This window comes from Parambassis ranga, chromosome 2 (genome assembly GCF_900634625.1).
Source record: "Parambassis ranga chromosome 2, fParRan2.1, whole genome shotgun sequence".
NCBI classification, from domain to species: domain Eukaryota; kingdom Metazoa; phylum Chordata; class Actinopteri; family Ambassidae; genus Parambassis; species Parambassis ranga.
In genome coordinates, this window is record NC_041023.1 from 26,338,709 (window position 1) to 26,364,254 (window position 25,546).

Consider the following 25,546-nt stretch of genomic DNA (forward strand, 5'->3'; position numbering starts at 1 on the left):
TCCTCATTTCCTCCTTTCACTCATCTTCCTCCATTTATCACAGTTTTCATCCCCCCATACCGCTCGTGTGCCGGCCAGCATACATCACTGTCAGGTGACTCCAGGGAGAAAACTTGCACACACCCTCACCAGAATAAGGCTGTAAACGCCACACAATGCAGTGAGGAGGCAAAGTTCACAGCAAGAGGGAGTGTTGCAGTTTGTAAGGGCCAGAGAAACACACAAGTCTTTCACAACATGTAGGATCACGCTGTTCGCCCACACGCACACATTCTTTTCATTCCACAACCAGGTAAACACTTTGGTCCAGAGAGGTGGAGTGCAAAGAGGCACAACACTTGGACCCAAATGTGTAATCTGAATTTCCCTGAATCGGAAACATGATTGCAAGGAATTCAAAGTACAAACACACACACACATAGAAAGAGAAAGATTCAGACCTTTTTTCCCCAGCAAGGAATTATTCCAATCCCGCTTACTGATGTGAAGCCCAAAGGTATCTGCAGCATACATTTACATCCAGCAGAGCCTGCAGAGAGAGAGAGACAGACCACATGGTTACATAAGAAGTCGCTGTGAAATGGACAGCATCTCTTTACCGCCTGCCCTTGATCAGCAGCCAGTCAGCCAGCCAGCCAGCCAGCCTTGCTGCCCCAGAGGAAAAAATAAAAAGATGTAGATGTTACATAAAAGCCGATCAACATAAACACACAAGACGAGAAGAGAAGCCATGAATTACCCGCACACGCCTGCTGTAAACAGATTAACAGAGTCATTTATCTGCATCTCCGCTCAGATCTGATTTCCATATGTGTTTACTACAGCGCCTCTCTCTTACATGTCAGTCTACAGGAATGTCATCATCATCTCCGACCTTTAACCTCCTCTCTGCTGCCTGTTTATGTATCTCAAAGCAGATGATATCAGACCGAGCAGGGAGGCGAGAGATGTCATGGACTTTTGCTTATATCATGGTGATAATATGTCTTTTTAGACGATTTTCCCACTAACAAAACAGAGACACTTTTTATGTTTTTAATCAAAAATCCAGCCTATACCTTTACATTGATGTTCTTATTTAGACCAAGCTAGTTTTTAGCAAGCAGGCTGGTAGTTAGCAAGTGTCTCCACATCACCACAACACCCTTTTTCTAGTCACACAGAGAGAAGACGAGGGAGAGGAGCAGGATTTTAAATAAAAGGCGATCTATACCAAATAGTTCTATATGTCTACATACTTCTGCATTACACAAAATAAAGACAAATATGTGCAATGTAAGCAGAGGGCCACTGTACAGGTCAGGGGCCACTAAATGATCTGATACCACAGGAATTCATGACCACTGAGTTTTACAAGTGCAATACATCAAAATAGTATGTAAACAGCACTTACTTCCTGCTGACACTTGAGGTCACCAGTGTGCAAAAATACAGCTTTAAGCACGTCACTTTTAACTTCCTGTCATCCTTGATTGGATTAGGATGTGAATCCTTCCTTCTGGTGGCTTCATTACCTCACAGCCTATCATGACATTGCTTTAGGGGCTATTTAAACTCAGATGCCAGTGTTTTTATGACCAGATGTTAACATAACAGTAACATGCTTTGAAATATGCACACACCTCAAAGACTGTATGTATCCCCAAAGCAGTGCACAGGGGCAGCACTGCCTGAGCTTCTGCGTTATGAACACTGTGTGTTCAGTCAGAACTGTAGGTTCTACACATTTTACTGTATCCAAATGCAACAGCAAACTGTACCAGCTCCTAAAACAAACTTTAAACTGTGGAAGATAATATTGTTGTGATATTATGTGTTGTACTATATGGTAGTAGATAAATAAATGCTCTTAGACACGCATTATTGTCAGATTGGTGTCATTTAAAGATCACTTTTTTGTCTATCAAAAGTTAACTGTATGTAAGGTGGACAAATCTTCTGTGACACCACCAAAGGCAGATTTCCTAACGCAGAGCTGCTAGCTGTGGGAGGAAGTGGCGGTTGCCATCTTGGCATTTTCTAACACTGCCTCACCTGCAATTAGAGTGTAGTGAAAATGAGACAGCTAGCATCTGATGACCCACCTGTCACTCAAAACAGCTCATTCGCTTTTAGAAAGACAGAGAGAAGCTCAAGTGGCCACTGAAGGAACTGCAATTTGGCGCCTCTGTGTTAGCGTCATTATCAGGCCTTTGTTGAACAACTTTTGAATATTCAAATAAACACGACTGGTAAAAAACGCACATTAAATTCTGTTTTCTACTGCCAGCTTTCTGAAGAGTAAGTTTTGTTTTCATTTGTTGTGTGTCCTTGGGCAAGGCACTTTACCCGCATTGCCTCCAGTGCACTCACTGGTGTATGAATGCGTATGAATGAATCGGCGGTGGTCGGAGAGGCCGTAGGCGCACCTTGGCAGCCACGTCTCCATCAGTCTCCCCCAGGGGAGCTGTGGCTACCACTGGTAGCTTACCACTGCCACTGTGTGAATGTGGTGTGAAAGAATAATGCATCTCAATGTAAGCGCTTTGAGTGCCTGCCCAACAGAGCAGAAAAGCGCAATATAAGACCAATGCATTATTATTATTATTATTATTAAGTTAAAAGTCGTGTGATGTTCTAATGGAAACGTAAGTTCCAAGCAGAAACTAAAACGTGTGCAACATACAACACAGGTTTCAAGTGTGGAGAGCTTAATTTTAGCCTCAGTGTCGTCAGTATAAATCACTCAGTGGGGTATCGGCAGATGGGGTTTTTAAAGTCAATGTAAAGTCACCCGTGGCAGTGCATTGCTGACTGCTAGTTTCCCACACTGAGGCGACCAACCTGCAGAGTGTGACTGACAGGCAGCGCAGTGGAGCAGGGCCAGCAGGGAGCACACAGGCTCTTGATGCAGAGCGACACAGTGGTGGCGTTGTTCCTGTTGCCCTTGGACTCAGAGACATTTATCCCCTGAGTTTGAGAGACAAAGACCATAGAGAGAGAACCAAAGTCAGAGAGAGCGAGCATTACAATGGCTGAGGGGGCTGTCACAGCCATTGGTGTTAATGTAATGCAACACACAGTGTTAACGTGACCACTGCAAGGAGGGTAGTCACTGCCGATGCTAAATATGACACTATGGTTTTAGTTAGTGATGTAAACACAGCACCGTGACAATGCCAAATCAGAACTGTGTGTTTGATCTCAGGGTTCTGCTTTTGCTCCATCCAGAGCGGCGTACATCGTGTTCTGAGTGGCGTCTGACAGCAGCTGTGGATGCTGCCAAAGAATGTGCTTCCTGGCATCGACCCGAACCTCAGACTGCACAACACACACACACAGCTGGCCCCTTTCCCCTCTGTCAAACACACAGATGTACACACACATTTTTGTGCCTTTCTTGCCGTTTCACCTTTGTGGCTATTTGTTTTGGCAAAAGATTGAGAGTGGGTGGGACTTTAATACACACAACAACAGCCCGCTCTCTGAAACTCATCTGTTTTGTGTTATTCCTCATTCTAGATGTTAAGTACGTATGTTTCATAATGTTCCCCTCCAGTCGATTCTGCTATTTTCATAATTCCCCAGAAAGCATTTGATAAATGACAGGTTTTTTTTTTTCAGCTGAGGTAACCACTGTGGTTAACTTTTGAAAATACACTCTAGATTTTACCTGCTGCTCTGACATGAAGGGGAAACCCCCTAATATTTGATTAAAATACTCACATGTGTTCATTTTGCACTAGTTGTCACAGTTTCATATCTGCTAGGATTTTTCTGAAAGAAACTTGGGTATGTTTACCTTCAGATTTGAATCAGTTGACTTTCTTTTGAAAGCACCCTGAACCTTCACATGGTGAGTCAGTACGCCGTGTGGGCATACTGAATTAGCATAAATGGTCGACATCAGGGGGAGACTGGAGAAGAAAGTTTAACAACTTCTGGCAATCTGATAATCCTGACATTATTCCTCCAGCTCCAGCCCACTATGGTCTGTTGCTGTAGCTGCTAGTTTGGAACATTGTGTAATTTCAGATAGCATTGTGTAATTCTTCCATGTTCGTACTGACTCCAATGAAGTGATATGGTCGGTCCCTGTAGCCTGGGTTTGGGTAATATTTTTTTTGGTAAGGCAACTGTTCTGAACTGTGCTGGAATGGAGGCTCTGTGCTCACTTGGATGTAAAATAAAGATAACACACTGTAAGGCATTAAAACAAGGAAATCCCTTTTTACTGTGAATTTTAACTGATAAAACTAGCTGACAGCATGCAAAGTTTTCCTACTTTTCTTTAATGTTAATCAGTCCATCATTAATGGATGGGCTTATGATAGCAGACAGTGGCTAACTGGCTAATTTACCTAAGTGAAACCAATGAGACAATGCACCGACATCATGATAGAAGGATGTCCTAATAATACAACCGGATGACACCTTCACTCTTCCTCCACATCCAGAATGGGTTGATTAGTTGATCAGTTCCTGCACTCAAAAACACCTTGCCTTTCGCCTGTCTGGTCCACAAGGCTAAGAAGCTGATATAATAAATGTCAATTGCTCCGGACTTTATAGATCTTTTTTCACATTCACATCATTCTGTATCTTCTTCCCTTCTGTAATTGTTCTGATCTGGAAACTAAAACACTGTTTAACCAACTGCTGTTGTGTTTTGTTCCTTTTAGAGAACAGCCCTGGAAGAGTTCCTGCAGAAACACATGCACAAAGGGGCTAATATGTCCTGTTGGTTCCTGCAGTGGAAAAAGCAACATTAGTATGTCAAACTCAGCTGAATGGCTCCCAAAACTTTCCACACAAATCAGAAGTCATGCCAGATATGCCACCGTAACAACCATAACGCAAAACAAATCTGTGGAAGAAACTCACATACATTTTCTGTTCGTGGTAGACTGTCCAGAAAGAAGTGCCTCACTTTGCTGAACTACAGAATGAGTCAGCATGCTGTGGCATCACCAATGTTGGAACTGAATTTAGACTTTGATCCTGACAGTATGTTAGAAAGGAGTTTTGCCTTGATTGACAGATGTAATGGTTGCCACTTGCTCATAACCTCAGCCTGACTCTAGTGCCCGAATAGTAAAAACTATATTTCTAGTTATTACACTATTATTAGTGAAACCTACACTAACAGAAAGACTGTAGGCTCTAATACAGTTATTTGTAATGTGGCCCCAATCTGTTCTATCAGATGAAAATCCCTCTGTTAGGGGCTTTTTATGATTAAATATGTAAGTAATAGAGATACAGAAAGATGTATATGTGGATTCAGAACAGGCTGGTGGCCGTTAACACTGTCTTTCTGTCACACACTGCAAACCAGAAGTCTGACTCATAGCATAACTGAGTATCTACGATGCTCAGTACTCATTGCAATAATACTCTTATTGCTCACTTTCTGTCACTCCCACTGATGGGTGCTACATTAACGAGGAAAAGCATTTGAAAAAAGCTACAACTTTCATGTCTGAGTGAAGTTATGGCTGATATCTAACTGACTGAGGCTTTCACAAAGAGCATGTAACTGCATCATGAGGTTCTTTTTAACTCATCAGAGGAAACACAGCTGCACACCTTTGTGGAACTGAACTTTGCACATAGTTGAAGGTTGTCCAAGCACACACTGAACTCACATTAAACTGTACCAAACCTTTTATAGGCTCTCAGTCAATGCTGGCTGATCACATTTACTCTTTAATTGTAAAGAAGGAAAAGTAATAGCAACAACAGGGTTGCAGTTGATGGTAGAGATCAGTGCTGAATCGTAGACTACAGCTCTCGATCTCCTCTGACTCTGGTTCCGTGGCATCTTTTTTTCCATAAATGAGATATTTCAACCCAGCCTTCCCCATAATGTGAAATACTCTCTGATCATAATTTTCTTTCTGACAGGAGTTATGAGTTTTAACACATTTTGTTTTTTGACTACATGGTGGTGCAGTGGTTACCAAGAAGGTTTCTGGTGTGAAGTTTGCTGATGTTTCTACGTTTGTTTTTGTACGTTTGTTGAGTACTCTGGCTTCCTCTGATTAACCAAAGACGCGCATGTTCAGTAAATCGGGGGCTCTAAATGGATGAATGCATGGATTTTTGTCCTCATTTTGTTGTCCTAAACTACAGTAATTGAGGTTTGAGAACTTGACATGCCAAGTCACCTGACTTGACATGCCAAGTCACCTGACTTGGAGGACTAACACCTTGCTGATCTTATCTGGTCTCAATTAGCATAAAAATCATGCAAAAGTATATGAATTACGGCAACACTAGTGCTCTTAATTTGTTGCATGATGCAGAGTTTATGTATCAGCTAAGAAAAAAAAACATTACATATACCAACTTCCTCCATTTTGTAGCTTATTAACAAGTATAACTATGAAGCACATGAAAGCCTCAGCTGATCAAATAATTACCTTCCTCTGAGCAAATTAACTCACGGAGCACCAGGTAGAGACATTAAAAACACACAAACCTGTAGCCTGAGCACACTGATCTACAAGGATGCTTCCTCAGAACACGTGTGCACTTTGACCCTGACACCCTGCTGCCTCAGAGGGACAGAAAAACACAGTGCGGCACCGGACAAGACACTCTGATCTTTAAATAACAGCTTAAAAAACAGCCACCAAGCAGACAAAACAGCCTGCATGCTCTCAGAATACTCACGGCAGGATGTTCTTCCATCTCCTCTGGTTTTATAATCTCCCCTCCTCTCCGCTCACTCTGCCTGCACAATCATGAATGAAAAGAGGAACAGGACTCACAGACAGTCCCACTCACCGACCACAAACAAGCAGTTCTAAGTAATCCACTGTGCTTACGTATACACGCACATATCTGGTGTGTGTGGTGTCTTTTGAAGCGTTCACCTGGCTGACTGGATGAATCATAGCAACCAGGCAGAGAAAGATGATGTATCTGAGGTCAGGGTCTAACCCTCACACACATAAATACACTCAAATATTAAAGATGAGCACAGGGGAGAAAATGTAATTACCTGCATGGCTCAGCCAGTTTGACATCACAATAACTCCTGTAATAAAGAATGATCAGTCGACCTCATCAGCTTTTTCTGAGCATGAGATGGAGGAAAGTCCCTCAAGCAGTCAGATTTTTTTTTCTTAGAATAACTGTGAAAGCATCCTTTAAAACATGTCAACAGCCACAACGGGGCATCTTATTGGCTAACATGCAAATATTAGGATCAGGTGAGCCAATAACCAACATGCGGGGCGGAGCCTCAGCAACCTGTCAGTGATATTACTCAACTTGTTGTTCCTTCAGGAGTATGGTGCAATCTGTTTTTTTATTATAGCAAGCAGCAAAACAGAGGGGCCATGGATGCACCTGTCACTACATTTAGGTCGCAAGTGGATAACGCTAAAAAAAGGGCAAGGGAAGACCAGTGAAGAGTGTGGTGTGTGTGAGGAGACTGGAAACGAGGTGCTAGAGAAGTGACACCAATACCTTAGACCATCAGGTCACCATCACTTCAGACACAATCCAAGACAAAAACAGACATGTTTTTTTCTAAAGTTCTAATGGTAGTAAGTATATTCTAATGAATATGCAATTTTTGTGCAGCATGATACACCAGATCTTTGAGTGTCAATGTGGTGCAAATAAGATGTTCTTCTGAACAATAGTCACATGACAATTCAGCTAGTTAGCTGATTTTCATACTAGCAGGTTTGTCATTGCATACTAAAAGTAGAATCATTGCCAATGTCAGTGTTAACTGATCAATCTGCAGATGTATGCAGGAAGGTGGTCCGAAATCTAATCTGATCACAGTCCTACATAGTCTCCCTGTGATATGTATGTAGGAAGTTTCTACCTATGTATTATTCTTTAGTTTCTAGTGTTGACTCACTGTGACTACACACATGAACAACAGATTAAGTCAGTGAGTCAGTGAATCACAGATGAACAGAGTCAGTGAATCACATAGTTACAGATTAACAGAGGCAGTGAGTCAGTGAGTCAGTGAACCACAGAGTCAGAGTCAGGTAGTCACTGAGTCGGAGAGTCACAGATTAACAGTCAGGGAGTCAGTGAGTCACAGTCACAGATTAACAGTCAGGGAGTCAGTGAATCACAGATTAACAGAGTCAGTGAATCACGTAGTCACAGATTAACAGAGGAAGTGAGTCAGTGAACCACAGAGTCAGAGCATCAGGTAGTCAGTGAGTCGGAGAGTCACAGATTAACAGGGAGTCAGTGAGTCACAGTCACAGATTAACATTCAGGGAGTCAGTGAATCACTGATTAACAGAGTCAGTGAATCACATAGTTACAGATTAACAGAGGCAGTAAGTCAGTGAACCGCAGAGTCAGAGAGTCAGGTAGTCAGTGAATCGGACAGTCACAGATTAACAGTCAGGGAGTCAGTGAGTCACAGTCAAGGAGTCAGTGAATCACAGATTAACAGAGTCAGAGAATCACAGATTAACAGAGGCAGAGATTCAGGGAATCACGGATTAACAGAGGCAGAGAGTCAGTGAATCACAGATTAACAGTCAGGGAGTCAGTGAGTCACAGTCACAAATTAAAAGAGTGGCTGAGTCACAGAGTCAGTCACATTCCAAAATGGTCGAGACAACATTTATTAACATTTATTGAGTAAGTGAGAGTAAGACTAACAAAAGTCACCAATTGCAGAGTCACTGAGTAACAGGTTAACAGAGTAACAGATTATGAGAGTCACTGAGTCACAGATTAACAGTCACCGAGTAACAGAGTTACAGAATCTGAATAAGAGTGGCTGACACACAGATTAACAGAGCAATTACAGTCTCTGGATCACAGAGTAACAGAACCACAGTTGCAGATTAACAGTCACAGAGTGAAAGTTTAAAAGATATCAGGACATATCAGGCTACTACAACCACTAAGCAAGCATCCAGACAGTATCTTTCAAATGTGCAACCTCACAGAGTTAGATCAGCCAGGCAGATTGTCTAGCACTGACACACAGTGTGCTGTTATAGAATGCGTATGAGTTACTTTGTGTGGTTCATGTCACACAAAACAGTGTTGCCCATAGCAACTCTGCCTTTATTTTGATTACCCGTGTATCCACTTTCTGCAGATCGTGTTACCCATCACAATGAACTATGAGTGAAAATAACAGCGTCTGATGATGTTCTGCTGAGCAGGTACCATCAATAAAGAATTTCTGCAAGATGATTTTTGACTTTAATAGAGCTACTATTAACTCAAAGGTCACAATAGCATTGTAAAACCTGACAATCTCTCTGTGAAGGCAGAAAATGTGTTTTTTATATGTAATTCAAGTCACACAGTTACAGATTAAAGTGAGAAAAAACAGCAAGACTGCCCTTTAAAGTTCATAAAATGTCGCTTAAATAGAAATTGATGGTGCAAAAAAAATGCAGCTATGAGGCTGCCATTTCACCCTATTTAAATCGTTTCTGTGAAGTTGTCGAATTTCATTGGGAGGGGGGAGTAACGTCGGGTCGGTGCACACTGCATCAATGGCTGCTGAGCACAGTGTGCTCAGCATAACCAAAGGACACCACAAAACAGCCACGTCATAACAGCCTTAACGACCCACGTCAGACGGAGCTCATATCTCATCACTTTATGAGTGGTCTGGTAACCAACGGGAATCGAGACCTGAGCTTACACAGCAATTCCTCACTTCTCTGTCCTAGACATATATTTCTGCTTGGGCTCTTAGCTAATTTATACATATATTACTTTCTTTTAAAATCACAGTGCTTTCACGGCACGACAGCTTATTGAGACCCCATTTACACCTGGTATTAGCATGCAACCTGTATCCTGACAACTTGATTGGATAGAAGAAAAACTGAAGGTGTTACTAGAGGTGAAAACCTGCATGCTTTAGGAATTGAACTGTGGTTAGATCGGGTGTTTGAAAATGCAAAACTACTTCCACTGAACTAGTCCATCACCTTCTGTGGACTTCTGGCAACCTTGATATGTACACAACAAGATGTGCCACCGCGGCCTTTTGGCGATAACATGAGCATCTGTCCTATGAGCAGGAAATGGGAAGGATCTTATTTTTTAAGATGACATTAATTGTCAAATGGGTACAGACTTGACTTGGCACACAAGACTGGAATAGACTGAAATAATTCAGGGTCTCCTTAAGATTTTAAATCTTTTGTTATCCATGTTCCCTTCAGTATAAATGTGTGCAAGCGTGTTGATCCAGTTCAAACCGAAACTCTTTATGTGGTGCTTCCACATTCTAGAAACACCTACGTGACCAATTTCAACTCTCTCAATTCTCAAAGAGAGAAATAAACCTTTCCTGTAACCATGCTGTTCTCTGAATCAAACCCAGAAGAGGACACATCAGCAATAAGGTCCAATTGATGACACATAAAGAAAGAGAGACAATGAAATAGAGAAATGATGGTGATGCTGGGAGTATGTTTTTACATTGGTGCGGCAGCGAGCGAGCTGCTGTGGTTTGGCTGTAACTACCAGATGAGTGAGGTTCATGTGAATCAAGCCGACCGTTGGAGATGTTCTGAGGACAAGTCTCTAACTGACTGCAGGGAAAGACGCACAGTATAGAATAAAATGGGGCTTCAAATGGTGTAGTATTATAACAGCAAAACATCCAGCTATGTAGAGGAAATAAAAGCACACAAGTCAGAAATTGCCTGCAAATGGCTGCATTTGGAAAATGTATGCAGTGAAGCTTTTCATCTTGGTGCATGAATTATCACTTACAAAGTCCACACATTGCATATAAGTATTTGGAGGCCCCAGTTGTTGCCATCTTGGCAGCACCTAAGCAATTCAAAACTCAGGAAACAGGTGATCAGTTTGAATGTGGTGCTTTTTTCGGCTTTTTTTCCATACATTTCTTAAGTCTTTCTAACCTAGAGGCCCTGCACTGCATCACTATGAAAAGTCACCTGATACCAATATAATAAAACTAGATGTGGGGCTGAATATATGTCCATAGAAATTGCAGCCCTCTGTGATGGACCCTTGCAGCCATGCAGCTTAATCAGTGAAAGCATTCCCGAGAATCAATCATTCAAGGAAGTTTTACAGAAATTCACTGGGGAGCCCCTAATATCGAAGGCTTCACCCGTGGTCACTAACGTTTTTTTTTTCAGGATTGCTATGAAGGGACTGTCGCTGTTATGAGTCTGTGTGGAAAGTGACCAAAACAGTAACTGAGACGACAGGAAAGATAACCAGCCTGCACAAACACTCTGTGTTTTAGTCCATTCTTGTTGGTGAAAGGCTTCCTGGCCACACATGAGTCAGTTCTGTCAGGACAGCTTATAACCACTGATGACTCAATATTGTTTGAAGACAAAATCTCCCTGTGTTCCTGTAATGCTGATACAACTCATCTGAGTCAGTCTTAAAACAATAAGAAAAGAAATCCTTCAAAGTGCCCTTCTATCACACTGTGTGACTTCCCATCATCTATACATGTGAGTGTCCATTACAGTCAAGCCAGAGACAGTTGAGTTAGCTCCAGAAGTGGTGCTAAAACAAAGGAAGCATCCAAAAATGCTTCAGGAATCAGAATAAGATCCAAAAAATAAAGTGCTATATGCACCAATACTAGCTCTGGAAAGGCTATAGAGGGAGCAGACAGTCTATATGACACAACACAACAGCAAGTGTGATGGATGCTTAAACCTCACCTGAGAGCAGAGTGTGGGTGGATCACATGGGGAGGAAGAGCGTCAGAAAAAGTTACCCGTTCACTCTGACAACAGCTTCAGAACAGGCCTCCACATCTACACAGCTTCACCACATCGGGTATCAACAAATCGTATGTCAAGAGAGAAGATGAGGAAAACGAGCGTTGCATACAATCAAAACAACTCCTACACACAGCCTGCTTGAACTAATGCATAACTGTCAAACTTTATCCTATTTTATTTTAGTTAGTTATTTTATTTACATGTTTGAGTGAATATATCTGACACATCAGACTCTACAATTCTATATGTTCACAGTGGCTTGAACTGTAAACATTCGTAGTTGTGCTGAATGCACCCAAAGCCAGCGAGACACCCTGAACCCATCATCTTGAGTCCAGGACTGTTGTTGTAACCATTACAACCAAAAATAAAGTGCATCCAATACATATTCTTAAAGCTCATTCAGAGCTCATGAACATGTGGAGCGTTTAGAATGTAGACTCTTCTGGTAACGAACAACATAAACATTAAAAGCACAGTCAGCTCACATAAAGTGTTATGTACTGTATATTTTACTGTGACTCAACCAGGGGTCAAGGACACAGCAACACCTATAAACTCAAGGACAAGTGAATGCAACACATGCAGCAGAGAAGAAATGGTCCTCCTTCCTGCAAACATCACTCAATGTACTGTTTTCTCTCTTTTAGTTAAAGGCCCGTTTACATTTCGCACAGAAGACAACAGACCAAGAGATAATAAAGTCGAGTTTAATAGGAAATGGCTCCTGTGTGTGTGTGTGTGCTTCACTGGCGCCTGACCCCCCCCACTCTCTTCCAGTTTCTATGGAAACACGCCATAAGAGGCAGTGCTTGTGCCTTTCCAAGTGGACTGAGTCACCAAGAAAGTTGTGGATCAGGGCCAGTCACAGGCTGCCAGGAGAACCGAAGGCCATTTCAGAGAGCCAATCACATAATGAGACTGAGACTGACATGCCTAACTTTTGCTGTTCTTGTTAAAAAATGAATACAATAGAAATGCCAGTTTCAGCTGTTTTTCTCCACTCTCCACCCACCTCATGCCATCCAAACTCTGTTTCACCATGACATGGGTTAAATCCATTGACAGTAAAAACTATGGACAGAGCCTCCGTGACGTCACCCGTTTGTTTCTGAAGAGCCGTTTTGAGGCTCGGTGGGAGGTTCCAGGACGTGATGACCGCCGCCATGTTGGCAGCGTCACGTCAACTAAAACTCCGATTATGGACAAAGAGGGGGAGCACGAGCGGGGTTTAGGGGGGCGGGCGATCGTGGAAGCAGGAAACTCACACTGTGATACGTCAACTGTCTGTCACTCAAGCGGCAACGCCCATAATTAGGCATAATTTTAAGTCCGAATACCATTGAAACGAGTGAGTTGTAAAAAAATTCACCCTCCCTACAATTGACACTAGCAGAGAACCTATCATCTGAGACCAGAGTGGTTTTTTGTACCAGGCCGTAAACATGTTTTTTTCTGCTGTGAAGTCGGCCATTTTAACATGGGAGTCTATGGGAAATGACTCGCTTTTGGAGCCAACCCCCAGCTGTTGCGGCGTGAATTACAAGTTTTGACACTTCCGCATGGGCTTCCACTTTGAGCCCCGAAGGTTGCCGCTTGGTTAAATCCTGGCAGCAGGCTATTAGCTCACAGGTCATCTTTATTGCCCTCTGGTGGCTGCTTGTGGTATAAGGTCCGAAGCCCCGCCCATTACTTATTAGCAAGTCCATACAACCAAAAATAAAGTGCACCCAATACATATTCTTAAATATGGTTTTTGCCATGGTAGCAACATTTCACTGGCTAAATACCAAGCTAATGCTAGCTGCTGTGGCAATTATATAAAATTAATAAAAGTGAAAAACAAAAATGGTGATATAGTGGCACAAACCTCTCTATATATAGTGACGTTTATTATTATATGTTCATGTGTATGTATTTAAAAATATGGTGCATGAATTTTAACAGGTTGTTATTGTCTCAATTTGAACAGCGGATGTCATGCAGTCACAGGAAATGACAGTATAGCGACTGGCTCATCTACCGTACTGATGCTAAATGCTCTGCGGCCTGGAAAAAACACAAACTCACAAAAACAGTAGCCAAGATGGTGACCATTGAGGCTGAACAGTGCTAATCATTTCATCAATACTTTTTGACTGGTATGAGTACACAGATAAAAACTTGAACTTTGCTGACGTGCAGCCAAATACTGATTCCCACTAGTTCAAAGTGGGCATTTGGCCCGGGGGCACCAGACCCGCAAGAACTCAGATACACCTTGTTTATTTTATAGTTGGTAATTTATCATCATTCAGCTGCATTGTCATTCCAGGACACAGCCACAATCCCACAGTGATCAACCCTTGAGCAGGAAACAAGTAATGCTATGAGTCTGGGTAAGACACAGTTAGTGCTGAGTCGTCAGGATTTGTCAAAGCCAGTTTGGTAGTGCGAGCATTAGATGAGCAGCGTGAGTTGTATAGACTTTTTACTGCCCTGCTGCACGGTTCGATACTCTACACCCAGCTTTTCCTCTGAGGCCCTGAAGGCTCAGAAGAAGGGAGCTCACTTACTGCAGGTGCTTTACACACACACACACACACACAGAACCATCATCCACTTATGCAAATACACTGCCAGCCTCTCCTGAGTCGACGGCACAAACAAAATCTAAACTCATCTTCTCCCTTATGCATCCAAACCCAGTCTCTATGTGAACACATATTTTAAGCATCGTAAGTGAAAATGCCCCCCATGGGATCAGCAGAGCAGAGTGTTTATGGATCGCTTTCTCCCTCATAATTATGAAATGAACTCAATTAGTGTGAGCGTGCTGCGTGGGATCACTCCTTGACATGGCTTTAATTGAAACGAACAGCAGCCTGGCCTCCCCTGCCGGGGCCTGCCTAATGCCATTAGAGGTGATCTGAGGGCACGTCTGTGTGAGTGTGTTATTCATCTGGCACCCCTACACACGGCCACCTCACTATTTAATCATACACTAATCCTCATTCATACTACCAACAACAGCAAGGACACCCATTCAGTGAAGCAGAACACACACAGGGGCAGCACGCACACTCAAGTGGGAGAAGCTGTAAGAGTGTTACATAGAAATAAAAAAAAACTGTGCACCATCAGCATCTCAGACTGACAGCACACTACCCATCATCCATCACTCTCTCATCACCTCAAATCAGCCACAACGAGCACCTGAGAAGCAGCATCTGCTCACTGTTCCCATCTAGTGGAAATTCATCAGACTGCAGCAATGTAACACACACACACACACACACACAGGTTGTATCTATGCCTCAGGTGAAATCAGTGTTAACACCATCAATAATGCACTTGCATGAGACTGAAGTCTCAGTGAGTGAAATACTGAAAGCTGCATGTTTTGTGTTTGTTTTCCTTAGGTCAGGGGCAACGACAGGGACACACACACACGCACTGCAAGAGCTGCTGTTATGTAACCAAGAGCCACGTGTTGCCGTGGGAACAAGGAAGGAGGGGAATAGTGCAAAGACAGAGACTAGACAGAGTCAGAGAGAGAGAGAGAGAGAAATGAAAGGCCGAGTGGAGTATCAGATCCATATAATGACACTGCAAGATTTTGGAAAGAGAAAGCCAGACCAATCTCTCAGAGCCATCTCACACACACACACACACCTCATGACTGGGCAGAGGGGGTTCAGGAAGACAAGAGGGACACGGAACAGCTAGTAAAACTGATAATATATCCGACTGTCTCACAAATGGAAACAAAGATAACGGTGCAACATTGTTAGTCACTTTTCTTTCATTTTCACTCCTGGTAAATTTAGGCATCAAAACTACCTGATTAGGTTCAGGAAATCTTGAATTAAAACACATTCATTTGACAACTGTGATCAATTTACGTGATACATTCAATCTGCAACAAGCTTCTCTGCCATTTTCTTGATTGCTTTGATTGATCTCAAACACCACATTTTAGATGCGCAATATTTACACAGCCACAAGAAGGTGCTGGATTCATCTGCCTGACAACTGTTACTGCATGGTGTAAATAGGCAACTTCTATAGCAAGGTGATAATGTACAGCCCCTGTATATAGTCTTTATTTGTAGTTCTAATATACATTGTGCCATCTTGTTGTCTTGTTTTTTGTTCTGCTGCTGTAATTTGCTTAATTTCCCTCCAGGGACAATAAAGTCCTGTAACATTTACTTTTGGGCACAGAAGCATCCAGCAAGATGTAGCAAAAAAAAAACCTGGCCTGGCCTGTAAAAGCAGCCTCTTTTCTATTGTTCTTCAGAAAGGGCAGCAGAATCTTTTTTTCTGGAGAAGTCGTGCTCTGCTGTTACATCAGGGAGAGGCAGAGGAAAAAGGCTATAAACGGCAAGTGTTCCAGGTCCATTTTCAGCAATCTAGGCCAGTCATTCTGACGTAAAAGCTGACAAGAACGAGGGGAGCTGCTACACCGTTCATCAACATGTACGAGTGCAAGTGGTTGACAGAGCATGAACAAGTGTGTGTATGTCTGTGTGTCAAAAAAACTCACAATGTCAGCAGCATCAACACATCAAGAGGCTGAGAAACCAAAGAGTTCCAGGTGCTACTTTTGTAAATTTTCGAGAACACGTGAACCCCCGGCACTTCCTCCTGTGTACGGCCAGTCTTTTAGGTTCCACTCACTAGTCACTGGGGAAACCAGTGCCCCCCTCCTCCCTGTGCTGGTCAAAGACAGATGACAGACCGGAGAAACTCTCCCAGAAACATGCAGGAGTAAATCCATGGGCAAATATAGCTGGGTTAGTCGCAGGGGTGGCATCGATTGGGTTGTCTGACCTCACAACTGTATCCATAATTCTTCTCACCAGAGTGGATTTCTTTCCTCCCTCCCTCTCTCTCTCTCTCTCTCTCTGTTGAGGCCTGTAGCCACCATCCCCTCTGTTGCCTTGGGGATGTATCTCCCTATAGTGGGCTTGCAGGGTGACTGACCCATGACTGTGGGAGAGTGTCAGAAGAGGAAGGGGAAGAGGGGACGAAAGCATTGCCAGGCAGCATGCAGACAACAGAGTTTTGTCACTGCTGGCTGCTGGGACCAGGTCAAACGTCATGTGACCTCTGTGACCTTAGATAAGAACTGGATGGCAGCCCTCGGCCTGGAGAAATTCCCCTAGCTCTGCTGACCTTCAGCACTGGTTAAAGTGGTTAAACAGAAGGTCAGTGTGATCTCCGGCCTGATGGAAATGAGTACTTCCCCTTTTCAGCAGTGCGGTTTTGGGTGTCATGCACAGACGTCAAGCAGCATGGGATACATGACGCATGCTAAGTGTTCTCTCTCTCTCTCTCTCTCTCTCTTCCCATCTGTGGCTGAACAAGACACGGGAGGATGGCTAACATAGCAGTGTTGGTTCATGTGACACTCCCCTGTGCCTTTGGCCTACTTAGTAGAGCTGTAGCAGCCTTTACCTCTTAGACAACTATCTAACTATTCACTCAACAAGCTGTCAAAAAACACAGGTATAAAATCTCTCCGATTACATTTTCAATTAATCCTGCAGAGCAACTAAACACAGAATAGCCACAAGCAAAAACAATTGTTGTAGTATTGTATTGTTGTAGTTTTGGTTCTTTTTGAAAGGTTATTATTACTGTTCAGAACGTTTAGAAATGACCTGTTGAAAAAGCATGCTAAGATTAGCCAAGGTAAAACATTGTTTATTGACATGGTAGCCATATAGTTTAGTTGCTAACGCTTTCACAAAATCCTGCTATTATAGTACATTTAATTAATTTGACATTAGGTAGCATAAAAAGGAGTTTTAGCAAGAGCTAATTTGTTTTTGTCTTTTAAAGCTAGCTACACATTTTGTAGTATCACTTAGCTACAATAAGTTATAAAATGTGTTCTAATATTAGCTATGGTTAGCAAGAACAAACCTAAAAATGTACCGGTATATTATTTACCTTAAGTAATATACCTTAAAAAAGAACACGTGTCAAACTCAATGCCCACTCCGGCCTGCGCCATGATAAACAAAACATATATGATTCAGCCAAAAAACATTTTTTACATGTAAGATTTTAATTTTTCATATAAATTTAGACTCACTGAATAAAACCGCAGTAAGTAGGTTCCTACCTCCTAGCAGCTCAGAGCTTTTAATTGTTGTACAGCTGTGAACAATAAAGGTGTTTCAAGCCGAAAAGGAAAGTGGATGGTGACCACAGTTTCAAATATGGACATAAGCTGACGTGCTGTCGTTGTTGTAAAGGATAATATCTCAATCGTGATTTTTCAACTAAACACGGAGAAGATAAGGATCAGAGAGGAAGGATGAGAGAGAGTCATGCACATGTACGCATATGGCACAGCAGCGTAACCACCACCCCTAAAAAACAAACAAACAAACAAATAAAAACAAAAAAATCAGTGGCCCCTTCATAGGAACACAAGGTCTGGAGTGGCCAGCTAATATCTCCTTTCACATCATGTAAACAGCCAGAATCTCCTCATCGACTGTGTGACTGTGTGATGGCAGAGCTCTCTCTCTCAGTCATGCTCTGCAATGCGAGCGCCTTCTGGATGTGAATCAAAGAAAACAAGAACAATGTGTGCGTTTTATGTGTGTGTGAAGTGGGGAGGTGAAGGGAGCCGAGGAAGAAAACACACAGCTATCAGGAGCTTACGGTCTCTTCCAGGCTCAACCACATGTACAACCTAGACCATCACTTCACTAGTCTCCCTCTGTACAGTTCTGTTTATATCTCGCCCCCGCAGTGCACTTCCTTTACCCATCTTATGGTTTAATTGCTGTGGCCAGCGAACATATGGGCGGTGGGCTGCTGCCAGAAAATGTTACACGTTTGCTAAAGCCAGACCTGATGTTCCCACAGTACAGCCACTCTGCCAAATGAGAGGAAGAGGAAGAAAAATCACAAACATGTCAAGTTAGTTGAGGACGGACTGTTGTTTTTTCTTTAATCAAATCTCTCTCTGTCTGTCCTCTGTCTAATAAAGACATGGACGGTTTTCTCCTCCATTACCCATGCCCTGCTGAGGTTTCATTTCACGTCCTCCCCAGGCTGATTGTACGCCAAGCAGCTTGGTGCCTGGCCAGCCTCTCTCTGCCAGCTCACCCTCCATCCTGCAGGCTGCTTAACAATGCAATCTGCCGTTCACCTCTGACCAGACCAGCTCCATTCACAGTTTTAGCACAAAGCCTCCAAGAAGGCACGCAATGCAGTTAAAACTCTCAGAAGTTCACCTGGCAGTCATAACACAGAGAATGAAAAACCACTACAGCATGAGATCTTCATTAGAGACATTTAAATATAGTTAATTAGAATTCATGAACCTCTGATTGATGTCCTGTGAAGTCATGTCAATATAAAATTCTTACTGGTGCCAGATTATTGGACTAAATGGCATGAAAGTTTCATCATCTCCTCCTCTTCCTCCTCTGATACTCTCTTACAACCATCTTCATGCTCCCCAGAGTATACTTCTTTCTTAATTTTTTTAATTTTTCAAACTATTAAATTACATGAAAAAAACATTAAATATTCAAAAAAATGAAATATTTAGTTGTCGTTACAATTAGCACAGGATAGGTTCTGTGTGGGCAATACCAGGATATTCCATAATCACTGCCACACCAGTTATACTTGAGAAATTCATTCTCCCCAGAGGATTTGCATCTTGGATGCTAAAAAATGAATGCCACCCTAGTTTGCCAGAATGTAAACACTGGTCAGATGATGGCCTATTCTGTGTCTTTTCCCTTGCAGGCATTTCCTAAAATATTTATAAGTTTAGATTTTCACAGTGAGGTATACACTCCAGTAAGGATCACATTCAGACCTCACAGAGAATAAACCATTTTCACTATTCTATACTACTATTAAGTCATAAACTCTCTCACAGGTTGCAATGTCTGCCAGTTCATGCTCCTGGACATCAGAAGAGCTACAATATCAGTGTCTCATGCAGGCTCTCATAAATTGATGGAGCACATCCATGCTCCACTCTGTTCTCACACCACCCTCAAGACAAATGTTGAGGTTTGTTTGTCTCTGCTGAGTGTAATAAACTCTGCAGGGCTTCACAATGTGATATTAAGGAGCTCTTCAATTGTCCAGTTCCAGTAGAGGAAGGTGAGTATACATTAAAGCTTATTGTTCAGTGAATGGACTTTTCCTCCACCACTTCTCACAGATAATACATTCTGTCAGATCCCTCTCTAGGTCCTTCACTGGCTACTTTGAGAGCCTATCTTCCCATGTCCTTTTTCCATCCCTTAGGAAAGCCACAGTTTGCTGAGGAAATATTTGAGGAGTGTCTATTACCAAAGCTGTTATGAAAGTCTTCTGTCCGCCAAGAAAGTTCGAGTCTGCTCCAGTCTGGGAGAGCAGCCGTGCAGAGAGATGGTGAGGTCACTTTGAATGGCAACCGCGGAGGTTGTCTCAGAGCTGGAACAGGGACAGCTCTGGACAAACAAAAGCCTGTGTCACTACTTTTATAGTGAGCAGAGGGTAAACACATTTCATAATCAAATGCGCAGTTTGCCCAACCTACACGGACACTGACTCATTTTTGACTGCGTTTGTTTACATTGGGTCAGGCGGCTGATAGAGGGCGAGGATCCTGCAGTAACCAAGAAAGTGATCGCTCATTAGTTTCTTTGTTCCTGTCTCGCTCTTTTATCTGTCTGTGGTTTTCCTGCCCCTTCCCTCTCTCTCACTCTCTGCAGCAGTGTACCGTCTGCCTCTGTCACCCCTCCGCTGCCTCCTGCGTCACTTCCTTTCCTGGTCGACTGTCATGTAAACACAAGCACAGCCCTCCTCGCAGGCGTGCTCTCACTTACAAGCTCAAACACACACACACACGTACACCCAGTCACATGGGAGCTGCTAATTATGACCACATAAACCCAACGGAAATACAACTTTCACAGCTGGCTGTTTGTGCCATGCTCACACTCGAGCACATAATTCACAGACAAAAACCAAAAAATGTAGCAATTATTCAGGAAATGCACACCAGAGAGAGAGAGAGAGAGAGAGAGAGAGAGAGGAGGTAATGGGCTCATTTCTCAGATTAGCCTCTGATGCTGGGGCTGCAAATAGCAAAGATTGTTCTGTAGCGGTGATCCTGAAGGAAAAGCACTGCGAGCCAGGGACAGATTGAGTAAAAAGAATAAAGGGAGAAAGGTTTAGCTCCATAGATTGGTCTCAGCACCATTCATTTACACAAGGCAGCACAGGAACGGATGAAAACACCACATGCTCATTTATATCCAAATGAAACAGATCTATTTGTTGAGACAGGCAAGCACAAACATCTGACAGACGTCATGCACAGTCTGTGACGCAGATTGAAAAGTCTGTCTTCACTAAGCTCATGCACCCACAAAAAAAACAGATAAACAGGAACACACACAAACAGGGAGGACATGCTATTACTGCTGTGCTCCTCTCACACACTCTGGCCATTTCAGGCATGTCACTTAATCTGACGTTCAAGCTCACTGGTAGAATTCTGTGCATATATATGTTTGCCAAGCAATGCTCTCAGAGCGGAAAGAACAGCTTAGAGCTGCAAAAGTTTGCTTCAAAAGGGTGATGGATTTGTTCTCGGCTAATAAGGCCAAACACAGCGGGATTAATGCTGGTTAATGGTTAATGCTCCGGGATTATTGCAAATTTCATTGTCATGGAAGTTCTGGAGGACAACAAAGCTCGTGTTCGAAACCAATCCCACAGTTGTGAATTTGTTTAGAAGGAAATACTGATAATTCCTATGTTTACAGAGAAACACATTACAGTTCTTAGAAGAAATAAGGATGTTGGTGCGGAAGTGAGCGTTCACAGCAGGTTTCTACTGAAGAAGGAACTGGTAATAACGAATAATGAAACATTCAAGTGCCAGCACAGCCTTATCAGCTCGGTTAATGTCATCAGTTTCTCGATGTAATTCATACAGAGAAAAACATGGTGTCGCAGCTTTGTTCTTCGCTTCATTGTGCATCAGTCAGTGTTATGTAATGTCTGTCCTGGATTCCAACGCTCAGGCCACATGTTTCACAGTACAGAAACGCACTCAGTGCAGTGCATACATTAGTGATGGAAGCTGACATGGTAATTTTGTCCAAGCAGCATTTAAACACGTATATTTTATTTGAATGTGTTTATGTTTTAGTAAAGGCAGCCTCCAGTGACTGCAGTTATCACGATGTCATTATTGCAACATGTCTTTACATATAAATGCCTGGAATGGAGGACTGTCACAGACCCAGCCTGGAGTCGTCTAACAGAGGCTGGTTTGGGACCACTGCTCTTTATTTAGACGCTTCATGACCTGATGTATGAGACATTTTTGCTCACAGACACAACTGGGTCTAGTCTTTAAAACAAACTGGTCAAGTTTAGACAAATGCAGAGAATTATTGTAACATCCTGAACTATTGTAACTTTAACTTACAATGTGCTCACAGCTTGATCTCATTTGATGGACCTAGCCTTAACCTAGCCAGTGAGGACCAATCATGACTCCCTAAATGATGAAACGATGGCCTGGCCTACACAAATGTCATACATACATTATTGATCTGGTGATGATGCAGATGATGCATGCATTTAAAAACTGTACGCCCTCAGTCGCCAACGTACTCCTTGCTGCTGACCATTGTGCAATTTTGAATTTTGTGTGTCACGAACTGCGTGACAACCTCGTTTGCAGAGCTAGTCAGCCTTCAAACTTAACCCTTTGGAGGATGTCTATTATGCTACTGTTGTATTTACAGCTGTTAAAACATCTGTCAATGCAGCTTTAATGAATCTATAAATAATATCATAAACAGGTTTGACAAAAGTGATTGATTGATTGATTGATTGTCACTGCTGTAAGAATTTTCTGGTATTCCACTAATTAAATAAATAGCATTATATTTGATTATGATAAATTGATCGTTGTATTATTATTAAATTCATATCAAACTGCCATTATTGACTCTGCTGCTGGGTTTTTTTTGTATCAACTGCTGACTCAATAAAAGAATAGAAAAAATTCGATTTATGAGACTGCTGCCAAAATTGAAGTTTGAACTGTCTGTGTCATATACACACTGCCCTGTTATGAATCAGCAGAGTGTTGTCTAGTGTGTGTATGTGTGTGTGTTTGTGTTTGTGTGCCTGCCTGGGCAGCAGGCAGGTGGTTTTCTTGTTTTCCTCTCTGGTGAGAATTGAAATACTGAAGCGCTGGTGGCACCTCACAGGCACGTTTCCAAACATGCCGCAGGAAAATTGGATGGCTTTATTAAACCAACAGGGCGTTTTGCGTAAAAGCTACAGCCCATAAATTACATTCACAGCCACAGAACTGCCACAGCCGCGCTAACACGTATTCAGAGTTCACTATTCTTTGCGCCACCACTGCACATTAAGTTGGGGAACTGCTATTAAACGTCATAAATCCCCTATTATTAAACTTGTGAGTTTAACTATATGAAATGACAGACTCAGAATTAGTCAGTGTGATCGATGGGGTGGATCTAAATGTCACTAAATCGTCAACAATTTCTTGGCATCTCGCCGCAGCGCTTCAGGTCGGGTTTGTATAAAGGGGCGTGATGTTTCCAGCCTGGAGCACTGTGCTGAACATGAAAACGCTGTCTTCCAGCTCCACCGTCAAACCCTTATTCCCACTTGTTTACTTCAACTTCTATTTCGATGTGCGCAACACCACCTGGAATGCGGACACTGGCGAACACGGAGCGATAAAACGCTCATTATCAAGAAGATGATAGCTGCAGGGTTACTGCGTTTTCTCCAACAAACACACTTTTCCAAAAAAAACGCCAAGGTCCTCGCTAGAATACAGCAGGCTACTAGGAACAACACAGGCGCACAAACGCACCTGCGGCAGCGAAACAGAGCCGATCCCACATCAGCCGAGAGCGATCAGAAATAACTTCACTCACTGAGAGGCGCTCCTCTTCTGCTCCGGGACTGAGCCGACATACGCGCGAAGCCCGGCGACATGTCCCCCTTTATAAAGTGTATGTTATAGCTGGCAGGTGCAACTGCGGACGCAAAGGTCCCGTCCGATGAGGCGCAGTGAGTCCGACTCGGCCCGCCCCGGTCAGGATCGGCCGGGCTCGGCTGGGCTCGGCCCGGCTGGCCCTCTCCCCTGTCGGCAGATGACTGCGCAGCTACATTTCTGCTCCTTTCTCCATCAGCCAAGAGCTCAGCGCACTCTGGCTCACTGTTCCTGCCTTTTCATTATATCATGTCCATGTGACACGCTCAGGCTACAGTCAATGGAAACTTAAAGGGACCTCCCACGTGATGGCGCTTCGCGCGCGCTCCGGTGCGCGTACCGGAGAAATGAGATGCTGCGGCCTTATAAAAAGTAAAGCAGCAAGCCGTCACACACCCCAGCTGCTTTCTGAGGAGTTCACAGAGAAACGAGGACGATGATGATAATTTTACTGACATAATAATGTATGTTAAAGGTTCATGATGAGGACGAGGATGAGTAAGATATAGGTGTATGATGATGTCCTGATGGTGTCCGTTTTGATGACTTTGATGATCATGATGAAGATTACTATTTTGCTTGTTATGATAACAATGCTGATCATGATGATGATAATAGCTGAGAATATTGGTAGTGGTAATGGTAGGCTATTTGTGATGAAGACCACAATGAAGATATTTGTTGTGAACATAAACATTACTGGGTGATGAGGATGCTTATAATTGAGAGCGTTTATGATGATCATGATGAAGATGATGATGATGATGTGATGAAGATGAGACTGACGGTTGCCTTTTTCCAGCTCTCACAGTGAGGTCATGCTGTGCAGTATGTGATATCATCACAGGGTGACTAAGATTGCGGGAAAAACACAGATGATCTCAGATTAACAAAACTTCAGTCACTCTCCTCCGTATCACTACACTTGAACTTCCTCTTGTTTACATCAATACCTTCTCTCTCTCACCCTGTGTGTGTGTGTATTTCCTGCTTCATAATAAACATTGCATATTGCTGAGAAAATGCTGTGATAGATTTGCCTCGCAGTAAAAATACATTTTCTTCTTTACTATCCTATTTACACCCTAACATGCTCTAATCTAAAATAAGGTCATCACATGCATTTCAGCTATAGGTTTATTAGCCATTTGCCATTCATAGTCTCCATTTTGATTTAATCAATCAACTGCTTGCACAACAAAACCCACCTTTAAAATGCAAGCGCTTCAAAATGACAGATAATGAGTCAGTAATTTAACCTTGGCCACAATTAGCCACTCCAGGCTGAATTATAATGCAGTCTTAGTGCTGTGGTTTTTAACCTCAGGGTACAATCATAATGAAAACGCAGTTTATTATTTAAATGTTGAAATCATCAATTTATGAGACGGCCACACTTTCCCGTAATTCTAACTAACAAATCTTTTCTCTGTATTTTAGTACATCCTACAAATTTTGACAAGTGATCTTCCACTTGCAGTAAGTGGAAGTAAGACTCTGCCAAGTGCTGGATGTGCACCTTAAAAGGAATACCATTATCATTCACTTCCCATCATTGAGGCTGAGGATGATTCATTAAAAACCTTTTTAGAAATTTCACAAAAACATCCAATCCAAGCAAATGTACTACTAATCTCTGTTCCAACAGTGCATTTAGTAAATCATAAACTCCTTAAACCATAATTTGTTTCTCATTTTTCTCATAATTATTGTACAGCCGTTTCCTTTTTGCCTTTTATCTATTGTTTCATTTGACCTACTTTTTTATATTCTGTAATGATTGAGGTCACAGTCCTAATGAAGTTGT

General features: G+C 42.6%; 1 long non-coding RNA gene across 12 annotated transcripts in view; it reads right to left on the reverse strand.

The window, feature by feature from the left end:
• LOC114452717 (uncharacterized) overlaps positions 1-23,998 on the reverse strand; it is a 42,831-nt gene extending 18,833 nt beyond the window's left edge. For 3 of the 12 annotated variants that reach the window (XR_003672325.1, XR_003672307.1, XR_003672302.1), the window contains exons 1-3: positions 6,989-7,142; positions 6,658-6,718; positions 441-529 (exon numbers count right to left, since the gene is read on the reverse strand). This is a non-coding gene — a long non-coding RNA (uncharacterized LOC114452717). Of the gene's footprint in view, positions 1-440; positions 530-2,823; positions 2,950-6,657; positions 6,719-6,824; positions 6,869-6,988; positions 7,143-20,048; positions 20,189-23,616 lie in introns of those variants that run through there. The other 9 variants (XR_003672311.1, XR_003672313.1, XR_003672306.1 and 6 more) reach the window with 9 other exon arrangements.
• Between the last annotated feature and the right edge of the window lie 1,548 nt (positions 23,999-25,546).